At 40.2% G+C, this 23352-nt stretch overlaps 1 protein-coding gene across 1 annotated transcript in view; it reads right to left on the bottom strand.

Moving 5' to 3' along the window:
- Positions 1-19627, bottom strand: part of LOC106603686 (HIC ZBTB transcriptional repressor 2) — a 105326-nt gene extending 85699 nt beyond the window's left edge. The window contains exon 1 of the mRNA XM_045708259.2: positions 19343-19627. The gene's annotated coding sequence lies outside the window, so the exon portion shown is untranslated. The remainder of the gene's footprint in view (positions 1-19342) is intronic.
- Between the last annotated feature and the right edge of the window lie 3725 nt (positions 19628-23352).

Here is a 23352-nt window from a genome sequence, read left to right as displayed (position 1 = left end):
GTTATGGTTCAACTCAAATATACTAATTAATTTAAAAAAACATTTATCTAATTTTTATTTTACAAAAAATGTATTATATTTATTAATGATATTATGAATAGAAACCTTGGAGTTATGTCACATATGCAGCTATCGAAAATATATGGGAATATCTGCTCAATCCAAACTTACAACCAACTGATTGCAGCACTACAATTCCATGGCACAAGGTTTATGAACTGGTACAAAAAAACTACACTTAATTCAACACTTACAGTTTTAAATTTAAATTATTATATAAAATTCTTGCCAATAACAGAATGCTATATATATGGGGCGTACAACAATCTCAGCTCTGTAGATTTTGCTGCGAAGAGACAGAATCAATAGATCATTTATTCTGGTATTGCCCCTACGTAGCTTGTTTCTGGTCACAGGTTCAGGAATGGATTAAAAAATCATAACATGCACTTCAAATTAACCTTACAAATAGCAGTGTTGGGCGATTTGGAAAGCCATAGTCAGTCAATAAATAACATAATAATACACGTAGGAAAGGTTTTCATCTTTAGCTCACAATCTGTGGATGCTATATGATTAGAAAGGTTAAACAATTATGTAAAACTTAACAGCACAATTGAAAAGTATATGGAACATGGAAACCACACAAGGGTGGTCTATGGTGATAGGTGGGATGGGCTGTGAGTGGCTAAGGGTTGGAATTAAAGAGCTTATGTTTTGTAATGAATTATTGTTATGTGACTGCTTTCTATAAAAGTACCATGTATGTAAAATGTGTATGCAAAATGTATATGTAAAATGTATATGTAAAATATATGTTATATGTAGCAGAAAAGCTGTAAAAAAATATATATTTTTGTTCTCCAACGAGGGGTGGTGGAGGGGTTAATAAAAAATAATAAATAAACATATACATAAAAACACATGATCAACCAGTTTCATGAGGCAGTCACCTGGAATGCTTTTCAATTAACAGGTGTGCCTTCTTAAAAGTTCATTTGTGGAATTTCTTTCCTTCTTAATGCGTTTAAGCCAATCAGTTGTGTTTTGACAAGGTAGGGTTGGTATACAGAAGATAGCCCTATTTGGTAAAAGACCAAGTCCATTTTATGGAAAGAACAGCTCAAATAAGCAAAGAGAAATGACAGTCCATCATTACTTTAAGACATAAAGGTCAGTCAATGCGGAAAGTTTCAAGACATTTTAAAGTTTCTTCAAGTCCAGTCACAAAAACCATCAAGCGCTATGATGAAACTGGCTCTCATGAGGATCGCCAGAGGAAAGGAAGACCCATAGTTACCTCTGCTGTAGAGGATAAGTTGATAAGTTACCAGCCTCAAAAATTGCAACTCAAATAAATGCTTCACAGACTTCAAGAAAAAGACACATCTCAACATCAACTGTTCAGAGGAGACTGCGTGAATCAGGCCTTCATGGTCAAATTGCTGCAACAACAAAAAACGAATAAAGGACACCAATAAGAAGAAGAGACTTTCTCGGGCCAAGAAAAACAAGAAATGGACATTAGACCGGTGGAAATCTGTCCTTTGGTCTGATGAGTCCAAATTTCAGATTTTTGGTTCCAACCACAGTGCCTTTGTGAGATGCAGAGTAGGTGAACGGATGATCTTCGCATGTGTGGTTCCCACCGTGAAGCATGGAGGAGGAGGTGTGATGATGTGGGGGTGCTTTGCTGGTGACACTGTCTGTAACCAGCATGGCTACCACTGCATTCTGCAGTGATACACCATCCCATCTGGTTTGCGATTAGTGGGAATATTATTTGTTTTTCAACAGGACAATGGCCCAACACACATCCAGGCTGTGTAAGGGCTATTTGAGCAAGAAGGAGAGTGATGGAGTGTTGCATCAGATGACCTGGCCTCCACAATCAGCCGACCTCAACCGAATTGACATTGTTTGGGATGAGTTGGACCGCAGAGTGAAGGAAAAGCAGCCAACAAGTGCTCCGCATATGTGGGAATAGGGCTGCAAAGGGTCGTAAACTTTCCGGAAATTTTCCATGGGAAGTTAAGCTCGGGAATTTGGGGAATTTGGCTTAAATTCATCAAAAAAGTTAGCTTATAACAGTGAAACTTTTTTTGTGGGATACACATAAGGCAATTCTAGGTCTTGTGGCATATTTTGGTTAAACTATCCCCAATTCAATGGAATTGCAACCCTCTCTCTGCATGCACAGTGCATTCTTCCATCACATGTGCAGTGCACTCTTCCATCACATGTGCATTGCACTCTTCCATCACATGTACAGCTGATTCTCAATATCTTGCACACTAATGAGACGCTATTGAGCCCACACTACTACACTGGACTACTACTAGCCAAGGACTACATGCATCCTGGTAAGTTCTGATTACAATACTGGGTGGGGTGAATATATTTTATATGACATACATGATTTTTTGTTAACCTCTATGGGCTAGGTGGGACGCTTGCGTCCCACCTACTCAACAGCCAGTTGAATCCTGTGGCGCGTTATTCAAATACTTTAGAAATGCTATTACTTCAATTTTTCAAAAATATGACTATTTTACACCATTTTAAAGATAAGACTCTCGTTAACCTAACCACACTGTCCGATTTCAAAAAGGCTTTACAACGAAAGCAAAACATTAGATTATGTCAGCAGAGTACCCAGCCAGAAATAATCAGACACCCATTTTTCAAGCTAGCATATAATGTCACATAAACCCAAACCACAGCTAAATGTAGCACTAACCTTTGATGATCTTCATCAGATGACAACCCTAGGACATTATGTTATACAATACATGCATGTTTTGTTCAATCAAGTTCATATTTATATCAAAAAACAGCTTTTTACATTAGCATGTGACTAGCATGTGACTAGCATTCCCACCGAACACTGCCGGTGAATTTACTAAATTACTCACGATAAACGTTCACAAAAAGCATAACAATTATTTTAAGAATTATAGATACAGAACTCCTCTATGCACTCGATATGTCCGATTTTAAAATAGCTTTTCGGTGAAAGCACATTTTGCAATATTCTCAGTAGATAGCCCGGCATCACAGGGCTAGCTATTTAGACACCCAGCAAGTTTAGCACTCATCAAAGTCAGATTTACTATAAGAAAAATGTTATTACCTTTGTTGTCTTCGTCAGAATGCACTCCCAGGACTTCTACTTCAATAACAAATGTTGGTTTGGTCCAAAATAATCCATCGTTATATCTAAATAGCGGCGTTTGTTCGTGCGTTCAAGACACTATCCTAAAGGGTAAATAAGGGTGGCGAGCATGGCGCAATTCGTGACAAAAAAATTCGAAATATTCCATTACCGTACTTCGAAGCATGTCAACCGCTGTTTAAAATCAATTTTTATGCCATTTTTCTCATAAAAAAGCGATAATATTCCGACAGAGGAATCTGCGTTTAGGTAAACAGACAAAAGAAAAGAAAGCATTCGGTCGACGCGGGCACGCGCCTAAGCCCATAGTACTCTGAGTGGCCACTTGCCAAAAGCGATAAAGTGTTTCAGCCAGAGCCTGCCTCGATATCGTTCAGCTTTTTCCCGGGCTCTGAGAGCCTATGGAAGCCGTAGGAAGTGTCACGTTATTGCACAGATCCTCAGTTTTCAATAAAAAGAGCCAAGATGAAACACTACTTCTCAGACAGGCCACTTCCTGCATGGAATCTTCTCAGGTTTTGGCCTGCCATATGAGTTCTGTTATACTCACAGACACCATTCAAACAGTTTTAGAAACTTTAGGGTGTTTTCTATCCAAAGCCAATAATTATATGCATATTCTAGTTACTGGGCAGGAGTAGTAACCAGATTAAATCGGGTACGTTTTTTATCCGGCTGTGTCAATACTGCCCCCTAGCCCTAACAGGTTAACTAGTAAATAGTAGCCTACAGCAAAGTGTGTATAAATCATCTCTAACTTGTTAACAATTTCTACTAGTTAGTTTTTGCTACCATGTGGGTTTTACCTTGCTTGAGCCTGCTAACTGAGGAGTGTTAATTCACCTGTTTCCATAAATGTTTCATTTTAAAACATTCTATATTACAAAGGAGGTGTTTAATCTAACTGCTTAACTATTTATCTGTACATGGAATTGTATTTGGTTTATAAAAAATAAAAAAATCTAATCTTTACAGGATAATGCCACGGGCACTATCTGATGTGTGGAGATATTTCACTGCAGCTAATGTAGGAGGAAAAGCTGTGTACATTTGAAAATACTGTGCCAAATCATATGTGAAGATTTCAACAAAGATGCAGAATCATCTGGCCAAGTGCATAAAGTTCCCTCAGTGCTCACAACAAGCAACCTCTGACAAAAGTCCCTCTACTTCTATTTGAGGTGAAAATGATGAATCAGACACCTTATCGATAGCAACGATGCAGAATCATCTGGCCAAGTGCATAAAGTATTGGTCCTCCTGGAATCAGTAGTTTTCTTGGAGGAACGTAGTCAGAGAAATGCTGATTAATGTCTTGCTCGAGCTGTGTATGCAACTGGTTCACCTCGGGCAATGTGTATTGGAATGTGTATTGTTAGGGGTTTGGACGATTCACAATATATATATATATCTCAATTTCTTGTTTTACTCTAAACAAATTAAAAAAAGGCTAGGACGTCATTCTTAATTGAATGTTCTTTATTAAATAAAAAAATATACAAGGCCTCGAGGCCTATTTGTGCAAAACATATGAACAACACAAATGAACACCACATACCCACACGTCTATTCTATTATTTAGGAATGTTTGACCACTAGCTGTTTGAATATGTAATCATTTTGATTGAAAATGTATTAATTTAGTTAATTTGTTATTATAACTAAAACTGCCTGTGGTTATTTGCTATTGGATTGGCAGAATGACACAACTACTAACACATTAGTCTACAGCTGGCCTGAACATAACTTTTTTGAAGGCACTTTATTCATCCAATGTCACACTTACCGATGGCGAGGTGAAGCCTGTACCCAAAGCACTGCAGGCGGGTCCAGTTGTTCAAGTGCAATGCTTTTATCATGTTGCTCCCGCTGTCAGTAGTCATGCACACCTCATCTTCCACGATGCCAGAGAGTCATTGAGACCCTGGGCTATTACTTCACCCGTATGATCATCGGGGAAGTAAGACGTCTGGAGGCACACATTTTGCAATTCCCAGTCTTCATTTATGTAGTAGACTGTCAAACTTAGGTATGGCTCTGCCGTTCTGCTAGACCATAGATCGGCTGTGGTGGAAAAATAAGAAACACTTGCCAGCTTCTCTGGGACTGTTTTGTGGGTAGCAGTGTATAATCGCGGCAGGGCTTCCTCCGTGAAATACTTGCGGCTTGGCAGCTGATATTTGTGGTCAACTGTACCTAGCAGCTCTTTAAAGCCTGGCTTTTCTACTGTAAAGATTGGGACCATACCTTTCGCTATGTAATAGGTCACTGCATCCGTTAGCTCCTTCCACCTCAAACTTTTCTTGTCATAAGGGATTACATTTGAAAAGGACGCGGCTATGGTAGTTTATCTTTTAGCAGACGTTTTGGGAATCGGGCAGTCTCATGCATTCCTCTCTTTCCACCGCATGTTTCAGTTGCAGGTGATGGAAGAGGTTGGTTGTGCTGCTGCTTTTCATAGCAATTGTCTTTCGACACATTTTGCACATGACATTCGTTTGCTGAACATCATACCTCTTAAACCCGAACCACTTCCATATTACTGAAAAAACATTGCTGCCCTTTTTGTGGGTGATTTCATCCTCAAGAGAGGCTGAGCTGCAAGCATTTCGCTACACTCGCATTAACATCTGCTAACCATGTGTATGTGACCAATACAATTTGATTTGATTTGAGCTGGCTTCCTCACTTTCCATTTTGGTGAAACTCTTACCGCCGCTACACTTCTCTGCCATGGTTACAATTTGTGAAAGGCTGTCTAGGGTTGTGATTGGTGGATAACCTCTGTGCACGTGTTGGCACGCAATTGGGACATGATTCGACATTTGGCTAAGAGAGAAGAGACAGTGAGACGCTGCATATGTAAAACATTACAACATTATAACAGAACCTTGATTCCTGCGATACAGGCATTTTAAAACACAAACTCGTTATCGTAAAACCTCTTTATATCGCCCAGCCCTTAATTGGAAGAGATTTCTGAATGTTCTTCACCCAGCATACACCCCTCCAACCAGACTTGCTTTATCTACTAATTTGCTGGATGCAGAGTTCAACAGAGTTCAAGTGAAGGTCAAGCAAATCATAGAGAAAGCAGACTGTATTGGAAACATCTCTGATGGGTGGTCGAATGTTCGTGGGCAAGGAATAATTAACTACATCATCTCCACATCTCAACCAGTATTCTAAAAGAGCACAGACACAAGAGACAACAGACACACCTGTCTCTACACTGCAGATGAGCTGAAGGCAGTCATCAATGACCTTGGACCACAGAAGGTATTTTCACTGGTGACAGACAATGCTGCGAACATGAAGGCTGCTTGGTCTAAAGTGGAGGAGTCCTACCCTCACATCACACCCATTGGCTGTGCTGCTCATGCATTCAATCTGCTCCTCAAGGACATCATGGCACTGAAAACAATGGATACACTCTACAAGAGAGACAAGGAAATGTTTAGGTATGTGAAGGGTCATCAAGTTATAGCAGCAATCTACCTCACCAAGCAAGGTGAGAAGAATAAGAGCACAACATTGAAGCTGCCCATCAACACCCATTGGGGTGGCGTTGTCATCATGTTTGACAGTCTCCTGGAGAGGAAGGAGTCTCGCCAAGAAATGGCCATATCACAGTCTGCCGATATGAACAGCCCCATCAAGAGGATCCTCCTGGATTATGTATTTTGGGAGAGAGTGGTAAGCAGCATGAAATTCCTGAAACCTATAGCAGCAGCCATTGCACGGATTGAGGGAGACAATGCAATCCTGTCAGATGTTCAGACTCTGCTTACAGATGTAAGAGAAGAAATCTGTACTGCCCTGCCCACTTCACTGTTGCTCCAAGCAGAGGAAACTGCAGTTCCGAAATACATCAAAAAGCGTGAAGACTTCTGCCTGAAGCCCATACACGCCGCAGCGTACATGTTGGACTCCAAGTATGCTGGCAAGAGCATCCTGTCTGGTGCAGAGATCAACAAGGCCTATGGTGTCATCACCACTGTGTCTCGCCACCTTGGCTTGGATGAGGGCAAGGTTCTTGGTAGTCTAGGGAAGTACACTTCCAAGCAAGAGCTTTGGGATGGAGATGCAATATGGCAGTCGTGCCAACATATCTGGAAGGGACTTTGTGGATCTGAGGCTCTTTCCCCTGTTGCCTCCATCATCCTCCAAATCTCACCAATACCAGCCGCCTCAGAGCGCAACTGGTCCTTGTTTGGGAACACACACCAAACCACTCAACAGCCTGACCAGAACAAGAGTTGAAAAATTGGTGGACGTCCGGGCAAATTTGAGGCTTTTTGAGCCTGACAACAAGCCATCCCCATATGTTCACTTGGCTACGCATGCCTCTCTCTAATATCAATATGCCTCGTCCATTACTGTCCTGGTTAGTGATTACTGTCTTATTTCACTGTAGAGCCTCTAGCCCTGCTCAATATGCCTTAACCAACAATGTTGTTCCACCTCCTACATATGCGATGATATCACCTGGTTTAAACGTCTCTAGAGACTATATCTCTCTCATCATTACTCAATGCCTAGGTTTACCTCCAATGTACTCACATCCTGCCTTACCTTTGTCTGTACACTATGCCTTGAATCTATGCTATCGTGCCCAGAAACCTGCTCCTTTTACTCTCTGTTCCGAAAGTGCTAGACGGGGCCAGGTATTATAGCCTTTAGCCGTACCCTTATCCTACTTCTCCTCTGTTCCTCTGGTGATGCGGAGTTTAATCCAGGTCCTGCAGTGCCTAGCTCCACTCCCACTCCCCAGGTGCTCTCATTTGTTGACTTCTGTAACCATAAAAACCTTGGTTTCATGCATGTTAACATTAGAAGCCTACTCCCTAAGTTTGTTTTATTCACTGCTTTAGCACACTCTGCCAACCCGGATGTCTTAGCCATGTCTGAATCCTGGCTTAGGAAAACCACCAAAAACCCTGAAATCTCCATTGCTAACTAAAACATTTTCCGCCAAGATAGAACTGCCAAAGGGGGCGGTGTTGCAATCTACTGCAAAGATAGCCTGCAGAGTTCTGTATTACTATCCAAGTCTGTACCCAAACAATTTGAGCTTCTACTTCTAAAAACTCACCTTTCCAGAAACAAGTCTCTAACTGTTGCCACTTGCTATAGACCACCCTCTTCCCCCAGCTGTGCCCTCGATACCATATGTGAATTGATTGCCCCCCATCTATCTTCTGAGCTCGTGCTACTAGGTGACCTAAACTGGGACATGCTTAACACCCCGGCCATCCTTCAATCTAACCTTGATGCTCTCAATCTCACACAAATTATCAATGAACCTACCAGGTACAACACCAAATCTGTAAACACGGGCACCCTCATAGATGTCATTCTAACTAACTCGCCCTCCAAATACACCTCTGCTGTTTTCAATCAAGATCTCAGCGATCACTGCCTCATTGCCTGCGTCCGTAATGGGTCTGCGACCAAACGACCACCCCTCATCACTGTCAAACGCTCCCTAAAACAGTTCTGCGAGCAGGCCTTTCTAATCGACCTGGCCGAGGTATCCTGGAATGACATTGACCTCATCCCGTCAGTAGATGATGCCTGGCTATTCTTTAAAAGTGCCTTCCTCCCCATCTTAAATAAGCATGCCCCACTCAAAAAATTTGGAACTATGAATAGATATAGTCCTTGGTTCACTCCAGACCTGTCTGCCCTTGACCAGCACAAAAACATACCCTGTCTTTCTAAGGTTATCGAAAGCCAAGTTAACAAACAGATTACCGACCATTTCGAATCCCACCGTACCTTCTCCGCTATGCAATCTGGTTTCAGAGCTGGTCATGGGTGCACCTCAGCCACGCTCAAGGTCCTAAACGACATCATAACCGCCATCGATAACAGACATTACTGTGCAGCCGTATTCATCGACCTGGCCAAGGCTTTCGACTCTGTCAATCACCACATTCTTATTGGCAGACCTGACAGCCTTGGTTTCTCAAATGATTGCCTCGCCTGGTTCACCAACTAATTCTCTGATAGAGTCCAGTGTGTCAAATCGGAGGGGACTGTTGTCCAAACTCTGGCAGTCTCTATGGGTGAGCCACAGGGTTCAATTCTCGGACCGATTCTCTTCTCTGTATACATCAATGATGTTGCTCTTGCTGCTGGTGATTCTCTGATCCACCTCTACGCAGACGACACCATTCTGTATACTTCTGGCCCCTCTTTGGACACTGTGTTAACTAACCTCCAGACGAGCTTCAATGCCATACAACTCTACTTCCGTGGCCTCCAACTGCTCTTAAACGCAAGTAAAACTAAATGCATGCTATTCAATCGATCACTGCCCGCATCTGCTCGCCCGTCCAGCATCACTACTCTGGACGGCTCTGACTTAGAATACGTGGACAACTACAAATACCTGGGTGCCTGGTTAGACTGTAAACTCTCCTTCCAGACTCACATTAAGTATCTCCAATCCAAAATTAAATCTAGAATCGGCTTCCTATATCGCAAAACAAAGCATCCTTCACTCATGCTGCCAAACATACCCTCGTAAAACTGACCATCCTACCAATCCTCGACTTCGGTGATGTCATCTATAAAATAGCCTCCAACACTCTACTCAACAAACCGCATGCAGTCTATCACAGTGCCATCCATTTTGTCACCAAAGCCCCATACACTACCCACCATTGCAACCTGTACGCTCTCGTTGGTTGGCCCTCACTTCATACTCGTCGCCAAACCCACTGGCTACAGGTTATCTAGAAGTCTCTGCTAGGTAAAGCCCCTCCTTATCTCAGCTCACTGGTCACCATAGCAGCACCCACTCGTAGCACGCGCTCCAGCAGGTATATCTCGCTGGTCACCCCCAAAGCCAATTTCTCCTTTGGTCGTCTTTCCTTCCAGTTCTCTGCTGCCAATGACTGGAACGAACTGCAAAAATCACTGAAGCTGGAGACTCATATCTCCCTCACTAGCTTTAAGCACCAGCTGTCAGAGCAGCTCACAGATCACTGCACCTGTACATAGCCTATCTGTAAACAGCCCATCTATCTACCTACCTCATCCCCATACTGTATTTATTTATTTATTTATGTTGCTCCTTTGCACCCCAGTATCTCTACTTGCACATTCATCTTCTGCACATCTACCATTCCTGTGTTTAATTGCTATATTGTAATTACTTTGCCACCATGGCCTATTTATTGCCTTAACTTACCTCATTTGCACTCACTGTATATAGACTTTTTATTTTATTTTCTTCTACTGTATTATTTACTGTATGTTTTGTTTATTCCATGTGTAACTCTGTGTTGTTGTATGTGTCGAATTGCTATGCTTTACCTTGGCCAGGTCGCAGTTGCAAATGAGAACTTGTTCTCAACTAGCCTACCTTGTTAAATAAAGGTTAAAAAAATAACAAATAAAAAAATTAAATCTTCAACAAGGTTGGAAAGTGACAGTGAAGATGAGGCCTCAGAGTCTGATGTTCAAGAGGTGGCCATTGAGGAGGTCCAGGGAGAAGACATGGAAGCCTGAGAGGAAGACAACCAAAGCTTTTGTTTCTGGACTATCATTTTACAGATGTATGTAGAAAAAGTTTTTGGGAGATGCGATGGATAATTGGGGATCATTTAATTTTCCCTTTCTTTTGTTGTTCAGTGAAATCATCCCATGTGAAGAGTCAACTCATTTAATTAAAGTTAAATGCATTACTACATTTTTTTTCTATTTGAAGGATTTAATCATTTGCAATTATGTCTACTTATGATAAGGTAAAAGGTTTATGTTTCTGTCTCCATATGATATGGTAAATATATCCAATGCAAAAAACATCTGCATGTAAATGGTATTAATATTAATTAGCATATATTTCTGTTAATTCCCATATATTCCTGTTAATTCCCACGGAAAGTTTCCACCTCTGAATATTCCCCAAAATGTGCAACTCTGTGTGGGAACTCCTTCAAGATGGTTGGAAAGCATTCCAGGTGAAGCTGGTTGAGAGAAAGATGTCATCGGGGAAAGGTTGGCTATTTGATGAATCTCAAATATAAAATAGATTTTGATTTGTTTTACACTTTTTTGGTTACTACATGATTCCATATGTGTTATTGCATAGTTTTGATGTCTTCACTATTATTATAGAATATGTAAAATTTGAAAGGGGGCAAATACTTTTTCACAGCACTGTACATACAGTGCTTTCAGAAAGCATTCATTCCCCTTGACTTATTCCAAATTGTGTTGTTCTTTTCATTTAGGTCATTATTGTGGAATCACTACAATGTTGTTGATCCATCCTCAGTTTTCTCCTATCACAGCCATTAAACTCTGTAGTTGTTTTAAAAATCACCAATGGCCACATGGTGACATCCCTGAGCAGTTTCCTTCTTGTCCTGAACCTCAGTTCAGAAGAACCCCTGGTCACTTTAATAATGGAATACTGGTCACTTTAATAATGTTTACATACTGTTTTACTCATTTCATATGTATATACTGTATTCAACTGTATTCTAGTCAATGCCACTCTGACATTGCTCATCCTAATATTTATATATTTCTTAATTCCATTCTTTTACTTTTAGATTTGTGTGTATTGTTGTGAATTGTTAGATACTACTGCACTGTTGGAGCTAGAAACACAAGCATTTTGCTACACCTACAATAACATCTGCTAAATATGTGTATGTGACCAATGAAATCTGATTTGATTTGAGGGCTATTGTAAACGGGCTATAAAATCCCTCATAAAATCCAAATCCTTAAGAGGAATTGTATAGAATTTGGGAGAATAAATACTAGTGAACAGGTGCAGTGACCTCAGTGTTTTACTCCTGGGGGGGATCACTTCATTTACAGTGCCCCTGCGCTGGTCCGGGTGACACCCCTCCAATTAAGCCCCCGTTTTCAATATGGTCAGCCACGATGAACACAAATAGAGAGAAGCCCACCACAAACAGAGCCTTGCCCGGGGTGGAGCAGGCAAAGAAAAGAGCCCCATCCATTTCATCACCGCTTATCAGTAACCCCAGACAGATGTGCCACGTGGTTCAGCGAGAAAATAAAGAATATGTGTGTCCCCTCCCATTTTTATCTCACACACACAGAGGGGTGACCCAGATCTGAGATGTGGGGGTATGTGACTGTTTGATTGACCCCAAAATCAGTTTGGAAGAAATGTTCATGCCTCAAAAAGGCATGTGCCTACATCTAACTCGGCCAATCAGGAACAGTTTACCAGTCTTCCTGGTAAACAACTCCAGTGTAGATTTTGCGTTGTGTTTTAGGTTATTGTCCGGTTGAAAGGTGAATTCATCTCCTATCTCCCAGCAGACTGAACCAGATTTTCCTCTAGGATTATGCCTGTGCTTAGCTCCATTCAGCTTGTTTTTTATCCTGATGAACTCCCCAGTCCTCAACGATTACAAACATACCCATAACATGATGCAGCCACCACTATGCTTGAAAATATGGAGAGTGGTACTCAGTAATGTGTTTTATTGGATTTGCTCCAAACATAACATGTATTCAGGACAAAAAGTGAATTGCTTTCCCACATTTTTTGCAGTATTACATTAGTGCAGTTTTTCCCAAACTCGGTCCCCGGGATCCCAAGGGGTTTTTGCCCTAGGACTCCACAGCTGATTCAAATAATCAAAGCTTGATGATTAGCTGGTTATTTGAATTAGCTATGTAGTGCTAGGGCAAAAACCAAAATGTGCACCCCTTGGGGTCCCGAGGTCAGAGTTTGGGAAACCCTGCTTTAGTGCCTTGTTGCAAACAGGATGCATATTTTGGAATATTTTTATTCTGTACATTAGGTTAGTATTGTGGAGTAACTACAATGTTGTTGATCCATCCTCAGTTTTCTCCTATCACAGCCATTCAACTCTGTAACTGTTTTAAAGTCACCATTGGCCTCATGGTGAAATCCCTGAGCAGTTTCCTTCCTCTCCGGAAACTGAGTTAGGAACGACGCCTGTATCTTTGATGTGACTGGGTGTATTGATACACCATCCGAAGTGTAATGAATAACTTCATCATGCTCAAAGGGATATTCAATGTCTGCTTTTTTTATTTTACCCATCTACTTTTTTAAATTTTATTTATTTCACCTATATTTAACTTCTATGGGCTACGTGGGACGCTAGCGTCCCACCTGTGGGACACAGCCAGTGAAATATCAGCGCGGCAAATTCCAAAACAACAAAATGTCATAATTCAACTTTCTCAAACATACAACTATTTTACATCATTTTAAAGATACACTTCTCCTTGATGTAACCACATTGTCCGATTTCAAAAAGGCTTTACAGCGAAAGCAAAACATTAGATTATGTTAGGAGAGTACATAGACAAAAATAATCACACTGCCATTTTCCAAGCAAGGACATGTGTCAATAAAATCCAAAACACAGCTAAATGAAGCACTAACCTTTGACGATCTTCATCAGATGACCCTCCTAGGACATTAAGTTACACAATACATGTATGTTTTGTTCGATAAAGTTCATATTTATATCCAAAAACAGCATTTTACATTGGCGCGTGATGTTCAGAAAATGTATATCATAAACGTTGACAAAATATATAACAATTATTAAAAAAAATATAGATAGACTCCTCCTGGATGCAACCGCTGTGTCAGATTTTAAAATAGCTTTACGGAGAAAGCACATTTTTCAATATTCTAAGTACATAGCTCAGCCATCATGGTGAGCTATTCAGACACCCGCCAAGTTCGGGGCAACCTAAACTCAGAATTAGTATTAGAAATATTCTCTTACCTTTGCTGATCTTCGTCAGAATGCACTCCCAGGACTGCTACTTCCACAAGAAATGTTGTTTTTGTTCGAAATAATCCATATTTATGTCCAAATACCTCCGTTTTGTTCGTGCGTACAGATCACTTATCCAAAGGCATACCGAGCGAGCGCGGAACCAGACACGAAAAGTCAAAATGTTCCATTACCGTACTTAGAAGCATGTCAAACGCTGTTTAAAATCAATCTTTATGGTATTTTTAACATAAATTTGCGATAATATTCCAACCGGACAATAGCATAGTCATTCAAGAAGAAAAAGAAGGAACGGCGCACTCTTGTGACCGCGCATATCCAATCCCTTTGTTGCCAGGCAGACCACTCAGTAACTGAGCTCCTATTATCTGCCCATTAACAGGAGAATGCTCAAACCACTTTCTGAAGGCTGTTGACAGCCAATGGAAGCCTTAGGAAGTGCAACGTCACCCCACAGACACTGTAGCTTCGATAGAGAATCAAAAGAAGAACTACAATTCTCAGACTTTCCACTTCCTGCTTGGATTTTTCTCAGGTTTTTGCCTGCCATATGAGTTCTGTTATACTCACAGACACCATTCAAACAGTTTTAGAAACTTCAGAGTGTTTTCTATCCACATCTACTAATACTATGCATATTCTAGTTTCTGGGCCAGAGTAGTAACCTGTTTCAATTTTCATCCGGCCATGAAAATACTGCCCCCTAGCCCAGACAGGTTAACCAGGTAGGCTAGTTGAGAACAAGTTCTCATTTGCAACTGCGACCTAGCCAAGATAAAGCATAGCAATTCGACACATACAACAACACAGAGTTACACATGGAATAAACAAAACATACAGTCAATAATAATAATAATAATACAGTAGAAAATAAATAACACAAAAAGTCTATATACAGTGAGTGCAAATAAGGTAAGATAAGGGAGTTAAGGCAATAAATAGGCCATGGTGGCGAAGTAATTACAATATAGCAATTAAACACTGGAATGGTAGATGTGCAGAAGATGAATGTGCAAGTAGAGATACTGGGGTATCTACCAATAGGTTCCCTTCTTTGTGAGGCATTAAACCTCCCTGGTCTTCGTGGTTTGAAATTCACTACTCGACTGAGGGGCCTTACAGATATTTTTATAAGTGGGGCACAGAGATGAGGTAGTCATTAAAAAATCATGTTAAACACTATTAGTCAACACAGAGTGAGTCTATGCAACTTATTATGTGACATGTTAAGCTAATTTCTACCTCTGAATATATTTAGGCTTACCATAACAAATTGTTTGAATACTTATTGACTCAAGACATTTCATTTTTAATTAATTTGTAAAACATTTCTAAAAACATAATTCCACTTTGACATTGTGGGATATTGTGTGTAGGCCAGTGACACAACATCTCAATTTAATCAATTTTAAATTCAGGCTGTAACACAACATTTGGAAAAAGTCAAGAGGACTTTCTGAAGGCACTAAGGAGTTTTGTTCATGAAGAAGGATTTTTTTGTTAGGTTCACTTTGATCATGTGCACCTACTCTTTAGTTTTCTAGCTAGTTAATGTTAACTTGCTAACTGAGCCAGATAGTCACACACACTTCATATGAAACGACTGGAGTGTTAAGTGCAGCACAATGCACACAACACTAATTGCTTTACCAAGCTAGCTATCTAGCAAGATGAAGAAATAATTGAATTAACTCTCCATTAGCCCATACTGCCAGGGCCAGTTAGTTAACTTCTCTAAGGCCAGTGGGACGATTTCGTCCCACCTATGTAACAGCCAGGGGAATACTGTGGCGCGTTTTTCAAATACCTTAGAAATGCTATTACTTCAATTTCTCAAACATATGACTATTTTACACCAATTTAAAGACAAGACTCTCGTTAATCTAACCACACTGTCCGATTTCAAAAAGGCTTTACAACGAAAGCAAAACATTAGATTATGTCAGCAGACATTTTTTTTTTTTTCAATTTTTATGCCATTTTTCTCATAAAAAAGCGATAATATTCCGACCGGGAAAGCGTGTTTACGTTCAAAGAGAGAGAAAATAAAAACATGGGATCCCCTCGTGCACGAGCCTCAGTCTGATTGTCCTCTGACAGACCACTTACCAAAGGCACTAAAGTTTTTCAGCCAGCGGCTGGAATTACATCATTCAGCTTTTTCCCGGGTTCTGAGAGCCTATGGGAGCCGTAGGAAGTGTCACGTTACAGCAAAGATCCTAAATTTTCAATAAACAGAGCCAAGAAGCCCAAGGAATGGTCAGAGAGGGTACTTCCTGTACAGAATCTTCTCAGGTTTTTGCCTGCCATATGAGTTCTGTTATACTCACAGACACCATTCAAACAGTTTTAGAAACTTTAGGGTGTTTTCTATCCAAAGCCAATAATTATATGCATATTCTAGTTTCTGGGCAGTAGTAATAACCAGATTAAATCGGGTACGTTTTTTATCCGGACGTGTAAATACTGCCCCCTAGCCCTAACAGGTTAAACGCTTAACATCGCCACTTTTTACATCTTTAAAAAATATTTTTTTTAAATATTTTTTTAGGAACTCAGTCTGGGTTCCAACTTTGTGCCAGTTGCACATCTCTGATTTAAATGAAGCAAATCGGATGTAAAACCATTGTGAACAACAACAATTAACTGCTGACACTGGGCAGAGGTGCTAAGTACTTGTCGGCAGTCAGATTTCTGTGTGTCTGAATCCTTAGTTAAAACATTGATGCTTCAGAATCCAGTCTTCAGCAGAATGCCATCCCTCAGACTGAAAACCATAATGCCAGATTCAGCCCTATCGCACTTATTACAAAGCACAGAACAGTAAATAGCACATGATGCAAAACACATAATTGAGGTGGTTTTCACTCTATCTTGAAAACTTGACTGCTGACATACACAATTCTTAGGAATTGTATAACATATACTTTTTGTGTAGTATTCCTTTAAGTTTGTCAGAAATAATTCAGGTAGTAGAGATGCATTTAATGGACAGCTGATGCGTATCCATGCAGTGTTGCAATCAGTTGACAAAGGATGATCACCTACTCACATACGTTATACCTACAGTGTATTCGCTACACATTAATGCCTGTGTATGTGTGTGTGTGTGTGTGTGTGTGTGTGTGTGTGTGTGTGTGTGTGTGTGTGTGTGTGTGTGTGTGTGTGTGTGTGTGTGTGTGTGTGTGTGTGTGTGTGTGTGTGTGTGTGTGTGTGTGTGTGCGTGTGTGTGTGTGTATTGACCCGCATGACCAGCGCTGCGATATATCCACAGTAAGGGACAGAGGGCATGTTAGGGTAAAGATTCTTATGGTCCCACTAACAGATTCCTCTCCCCTTCACCTGCATTCAAAGACTGCACACCCTGCAGGCAATCAGCACAACATTCCAAGGACTGTTTCCTCTCCTTAAACAACAACCCTTCCCTGAGGAGGTTTAGCCACTGAACAAACCACACGACCCAGCCAGGAACAAATACAGTGCTGCACGCACCAGCTAAGCACAATCCATAAGTCCCAGGCCAACATGTCAGCAGAACATATAGCCTAAGTCCCCTTCTTATAGCCCCCACACTGTAAACCATGACCACAATGTACACCGAACACTCTGTCTGTCTGTCTGTCTGTCTGTCTGTCTGTCTGTCTGTCTGTCTGTCTGTCTGTCTGTCTGTCTGTCTGTCTGTCTGTCTGTCTGTCTGTCTGTCTGTCTGTGGTAAGGTAAGGTAAGGTAAGGTAAGGTAAGGTAAGGTAAGGTAAGGTAAGGTAAAACAGAAAGTACTAGCAGCAGTAGCAGGTCAAGAAGAGTTTGCGCACGCAACACCCACCCACCAAAGCCACTTCATGGGCCTCTGTATAACTACACAGTAATAACCCTATGTTACTCAGGAGAGATGACCTAACTTCCTGTCCACTCACTATCAATGAAGAATCAGCATGTAAGCCTGTAGAATAGATGCATCATCAGCTACATTGTATTTTCTTGTTCAGAAAATGCAGCTTTAGATGATCACATCATGTATACCTCGTTGCAACTATACACCATGTATAGTCTACCTGGGACAGGCAAAATCTTAGTTTGCTTAAAATGAAAACAGCTACCAGAACTCAATAGCTGACATTCCAGCTATTGATTATCTCTGTGCCCCTTGGTACTTTAACAACACAAGTCACCTGAGCAGGCAGGGCTCACGGTGTACACGTATTAGCCTACTCACCTCAAAAACAGCTCAGAAGAACTGGTAACATAGCCTAGATACATTGGCTATGATTAAACAACATTTAAAAAGTAAACAACCCGTTTTGTTTACTTATTTTTTACATTTTTTCAAATGACTTAATTGACTGAAAGGGTGGTTACACATTATGCAACATAAGCCTGGCTACGGTAAAACGACTGAACCTGCTTGGCTACAATGTAACGATATACATTCGCGGACTGCCACAAAGCTAGTCGATGTATGCAGCTGTAGAGCCGTCACATCATCATAAAAGCTTCACTAGTGTAGCCTATTTATATAGACAACACTGCGAGTACTATGTGTTCTCGTTCATCAATTAAAGTGCAATGTTGTATCTATAAATGCGCTATAAGATAGATACGGTAAACAATGCTGTGTTTAGCATCATGTAAGGCATGCGCCTACATAAAATGTACAATGTAAACAGGAATGAGAAAGCTCGTCAAAATAAAAATCTGCCCCCAATTCGATTTTGGCCAAATTCGATATTGTAAGATTTAGGAAATGAACGTGACCATGAATGTATACTGAAGCCTACCTTAATCAAATAATTGCAACCATAAAATGTGTTGTGATCAACATAGACTCGAAGTCCAAATATGAAAAAGGCATTCCCATGAGAAACCCAATGCCTATTAAATGGCATGTACAATCGAAATCCTTTAATTATTAAATAAAGACAAATGTTTTTTAAAATGAGGGAGAATCGTAGTGCGCAAGCTAAACTAATTGCATTGAGATCGCTCCTTTCTTTCAGGTTGCCAGCTAGTTTACCCAAGCATTAAACAGTGGCAGGCTATCATCGGGTGCAACCAACATTGCGAAATAACATAAATATAAACAATGTTATCGTATCTACAAAACCAAAAACGTTATAAAATGCATGCTGTGATCGACAGCGGGTTTTCAAAGATGTTCATGCAGACAAAAAGGGAGCTGACATCTTGCCAAGCTGGTAGAGCCAGTATAGGCACCATAAGCGAAGCCCTTTTTGTTGGCACGCGATAGAAAGCCACCACCACAGCGAAGATCATTTGTGATTCATCCCCCTGTGCGCAATCAATCAATCCGTTCACAACAGAAAATAAACCTGCACTAGCATGCTATCCCACGCATCGGATAATAAGATAAATAACGCTTAGATACCTTTTTACATCGGTAGAATCGTTCTCAATTTACCATCCTCTTGCTCATCTCACAGCCTTCGGGACGCCATGTTGCAAGCTTGTGACGTTGGGCTTTCTCACCCCTGACCCAAATTTGAATAGAAGCCAAATAAGAGCGGAGGAAAGGAGACAACATCGGGCTCTTTCCTCTTCGGTGTTACATGGCGGTTTGCGGAGTGTCGGATTTTTCAACACGAAGCCCCTTCGCAGTGCAGCTCGGCGTAGCCTAATAATTGTTTCCGATATGCATGCGATAAGATACTGTGAACCTGGTCTAGGCATATCACCCACCATGGTGCAGCGCTTCTTTGTATCACATCTGTCGACTTGTAGTCACCTTGATTAGCAATACAAGTCTTCTATTTCTCACACTAAGGCCGTAGACAATTTACATTAAGCAATTTCATACTTTTGTGTTTTGCAATAGTTTGTAGGCCTAATTGCAAATTAACGTACATGTGTATTAAGACGTTAATAGTGTTATATTGACAGGGCATGACTAGTGGCCTATAACGTCTCCAATAGATCAATGCATATTGTCATCATGGTTGGTTTAAATTAGGTTATTTTCAATTTCAGGGGAAACGTGGCAGGCTTTGTGGGCAATTTCACACAGCAAGACAAAAGCGAATGAATGCTTGGGATTAGGAGACCGCTCTGGTGAGTGTGTGGTTTAATTTCTTTATCACTATTGAGATATTGTAGGCCTGCAGACAATAATAATATCAGCTCGTATAGTAGGCCAACATAACGATAGCCGACTAAACTCAACTCCACGATTTAAAATGGAGTTGAGCGTCACTAGTGTGGGCGGACTGGAGCTCCAACGTCACATGAAATTATGTTTTATCACAAACTGCTCACAAATTTCAGCACCCAGAGAATAGCCTGCAATTATACAAAACCAAGAATAACATAACTATGGCCGAAATAGGCCTATAATCCAATATAATAGTAATGGCCATTGCAATAGGCAAAGTTTACGCCTACTCTAACATTGTGACACTTTGCCTTGATTTTGCATGTTTTTTTTAATAGCGTGCGCATTGAGTATTTAGTCTGTAAAGGGTCCCTTACATAATATTTTAGCCAACAATGGAAATCCCTGACACCAGATGTTCTGAACGGAAGTGAGGTAATCTATTGGCCTCACCTCATAGCACACATCAAATGGCCATCAAATGACTGTGACTTAATCTTTTTTTTTCGTTAATAAGACCCATGTATATGTAATATGTTATTATTCAAATGAAAACAAAACTACTGAATTAGTCGTTAATTTCTCTCTGGTAAAGTTTACATACACAAAAACAAATATTTTTAATCTGTCCCCAAATGCAATATATGTAAAATATATATATAATCTCTAGAATTAGTCAATAACAAAAAAATAACTACAACTCTATCATAGTTTTATACAATTGCAACCCTTGACCTGATTTTATATTATTTTAGGTACTTTAACTTTTGAAACTTTAAACATTTCTTGATTTTGTTTATTTTAATGTTATTTTATGTTTCTTTAGAGAAATATATATGTGTAGTGATGTCCTATGTTTTTTGTTTGTTATTGTATTGTAATTTGAAAGTGTTTTTTTTTTTTAAATAAAGAAAAATAAAACATCAAATGGCCACTTCAGATTACTGAAGCACCCTGAAAAAACATGTCTTGCGCCACACTGAAACCAAAAGTGGCATTGCTGTTTGAAATAAGTGATTGCTTAGAATAGCTGCAGACATTTCATAATTTTAGTCCTGGTTTATGACCTGTATAGGTATTGTAGCCTAAAGAAAAAATTGGCTACTTTAAAGGACTTTAAGTTTGGAAGGTGCCGCAATAATGTCATTTTGGGAGTAGCCTAGTGAACAGGGCCTTTCATGCAGGCCTAGCCCATTTTATGGCTCGGAGGCAATAAGCTCTCCTGACACTCTACGGTTGCCATTAAAACTGCATCCAACTATATAGTCCCACGAACGAAGCACTGATGACAGGACACGACCTCCTGTCGGAGTAGTTTCCTAAAACAACTGAGGAAGATAATGATGATAAATACCGTGAATATGATTGCATTCACCGGGATACGGTGGATGGACTCCTCTGGTGCCAATATGATAGGCTACTGTTTTCTCAACTGGGAGTTGAGAATTCTGATAACTAGAAACAGTTTAGAGTGTTTTCTTTGTCTTCTCTTTTTATCAATAGCCATTTGCTTTCTAAACTGTTTTTCCTACGATTGTATTTTGAAATATTGCGATAGACCTAGACCTACAGTATTTAACTGTTTTTCACTGACCACTGCAATGCAATAATTAGCTACTTGGTGGGCTCAGCAGGGGCGGAAATCCCGGGGGGGACGGGGGGGGCACGACCCCCCCATCCTGGGAAAAATATGATTTGTCCCCCCCAATATATCACTGAAACATAACTATGTAATTTAAATAATATTAATAATACGCAATGAAAGCAATTGTGCTGATTATAGACACTTAATAGCGTGTTTTTAAGTTTCAAAAGATTGCAACCCCCCCACCCTTTGCCTCACAATGGTTTGATCCACTGCCAGTTCCTTAGCTTGCTAGGTAACAGAGAGGTCGTATCTACTGTCTGAAAGGCACTCAATGCACGTAACTGACGTGAGGTTAATCCAGTCAATCGCGCACACACACTAGCTGAATATGCAGCGCTATCACGCAAATATTAACTATTAAGCTAGCTAGTACCTATTCCATTTATGTGGTGTCGTCAAAGATGGAATCAGCATGCAGCTGATGTAAGTTAGTGCTTGAAAGTCCCTGTGATAAGGTTAACGATAAACTGAAATCCAAACTGAACAGAACTACACTCTCTTCTACCATTGTCTTAAATATATTTAATGGTCTCGTTGCAAAAGCTAAATTGTCGCAAGTGAACTTTTATTTATTTATTTTATTTCACCTTTATTTAACCCGGGTAGCAAAGATTATAGCAAACACCACTGAAACTGAATTGGTGCTCGCTAGCTTTGCAAATTCAGCTATTGTTGGAAGCCAGCCAATATGAAACAAACTATTAAAATTACAAAAGGTTGCAGCATATGTTGTGTAAATGGGGAACTCATACAGCTGTCAACTCTTGTCATTTTAACCGTTTCACATTTGCTAGCTACCTTTTAGATCGAAGCCCAAATAGAATGATTGAAGATGATAGAAGCCCATCTCCTACTGTAAATAACCTACACACAGTGTGTGTAGCCAGCCAGGTAGAAAAATGGCAGAAAAATAAAAGACGGACATCAGAGTATTTTTCAATACACCAAAACGCATAGTAAGAACCCTAGTAGCCTAATATCTCAAAGACTAGTTGATAAAATGTTCATAAGAAAGAAATGAAATTCTAATGGAAATGTTTCACAATGATGTCATTAGGCAGAGCAGGCAACAGATGGCACACAGACAGCAGAGTTGGGGACAGATATGCAGGGACAGACTGGCAGAGACAGGGAGTCTCAGGTAAGTTTGTTGAGTCTTTGTTTGGCAACATTATGAAAGGTTCTCCATTTTTTTTACTTTTAAAATAGGAACATAATTGGAAGATGCCATGGATACCCCCACTCTCAACTTAAACTGGTGACTGAACTAAGATTTGTTAAAGGCAATGGTATTGCTGTTGTGATTAGTTGTGTAGTTTTTGGTACCGGTAGTTAGGAGTACGGCAAACACCTTATTTCTTTGGTTCCTCAATATACATTTACCATATTACAATGTAGGCTATGTGTTACAGCACTACTTTTGGTGTCCCCCTCAGGAATTGCTCTTGAGAAAATTTAATGTAATTGTCCCCTCCAAAGTTGATATCAGATTTTCGCCCCTGGGGCTCAGTAGTCGAAAAACTACCAAATTGTCATACTTGAGTAAAAGTAAAGATACCTTAGTAGAAATGACTCAAGTAAAAGTGAAAGTCACTCAGTAAAATACTACTTGAGTATAAGTCTAAAGGTATTTGTTTTTAAA

This window comes from Salmo salar, chromosome 26 (assembly GCF_965601325.2).
Source record: "Salmo salar chromosome 26, fSalSal1, whole genome shotgun sequence".
Taxonomy (NCBI): Eukaryota; Metazoa; Chordata; class Actinopteri; order Salmoniformes; family Salmonidae; genus Salmo; species Salmo salar.
This window is presented reverse-complemented; position numbering and strand designations above follow the sequence as displayed.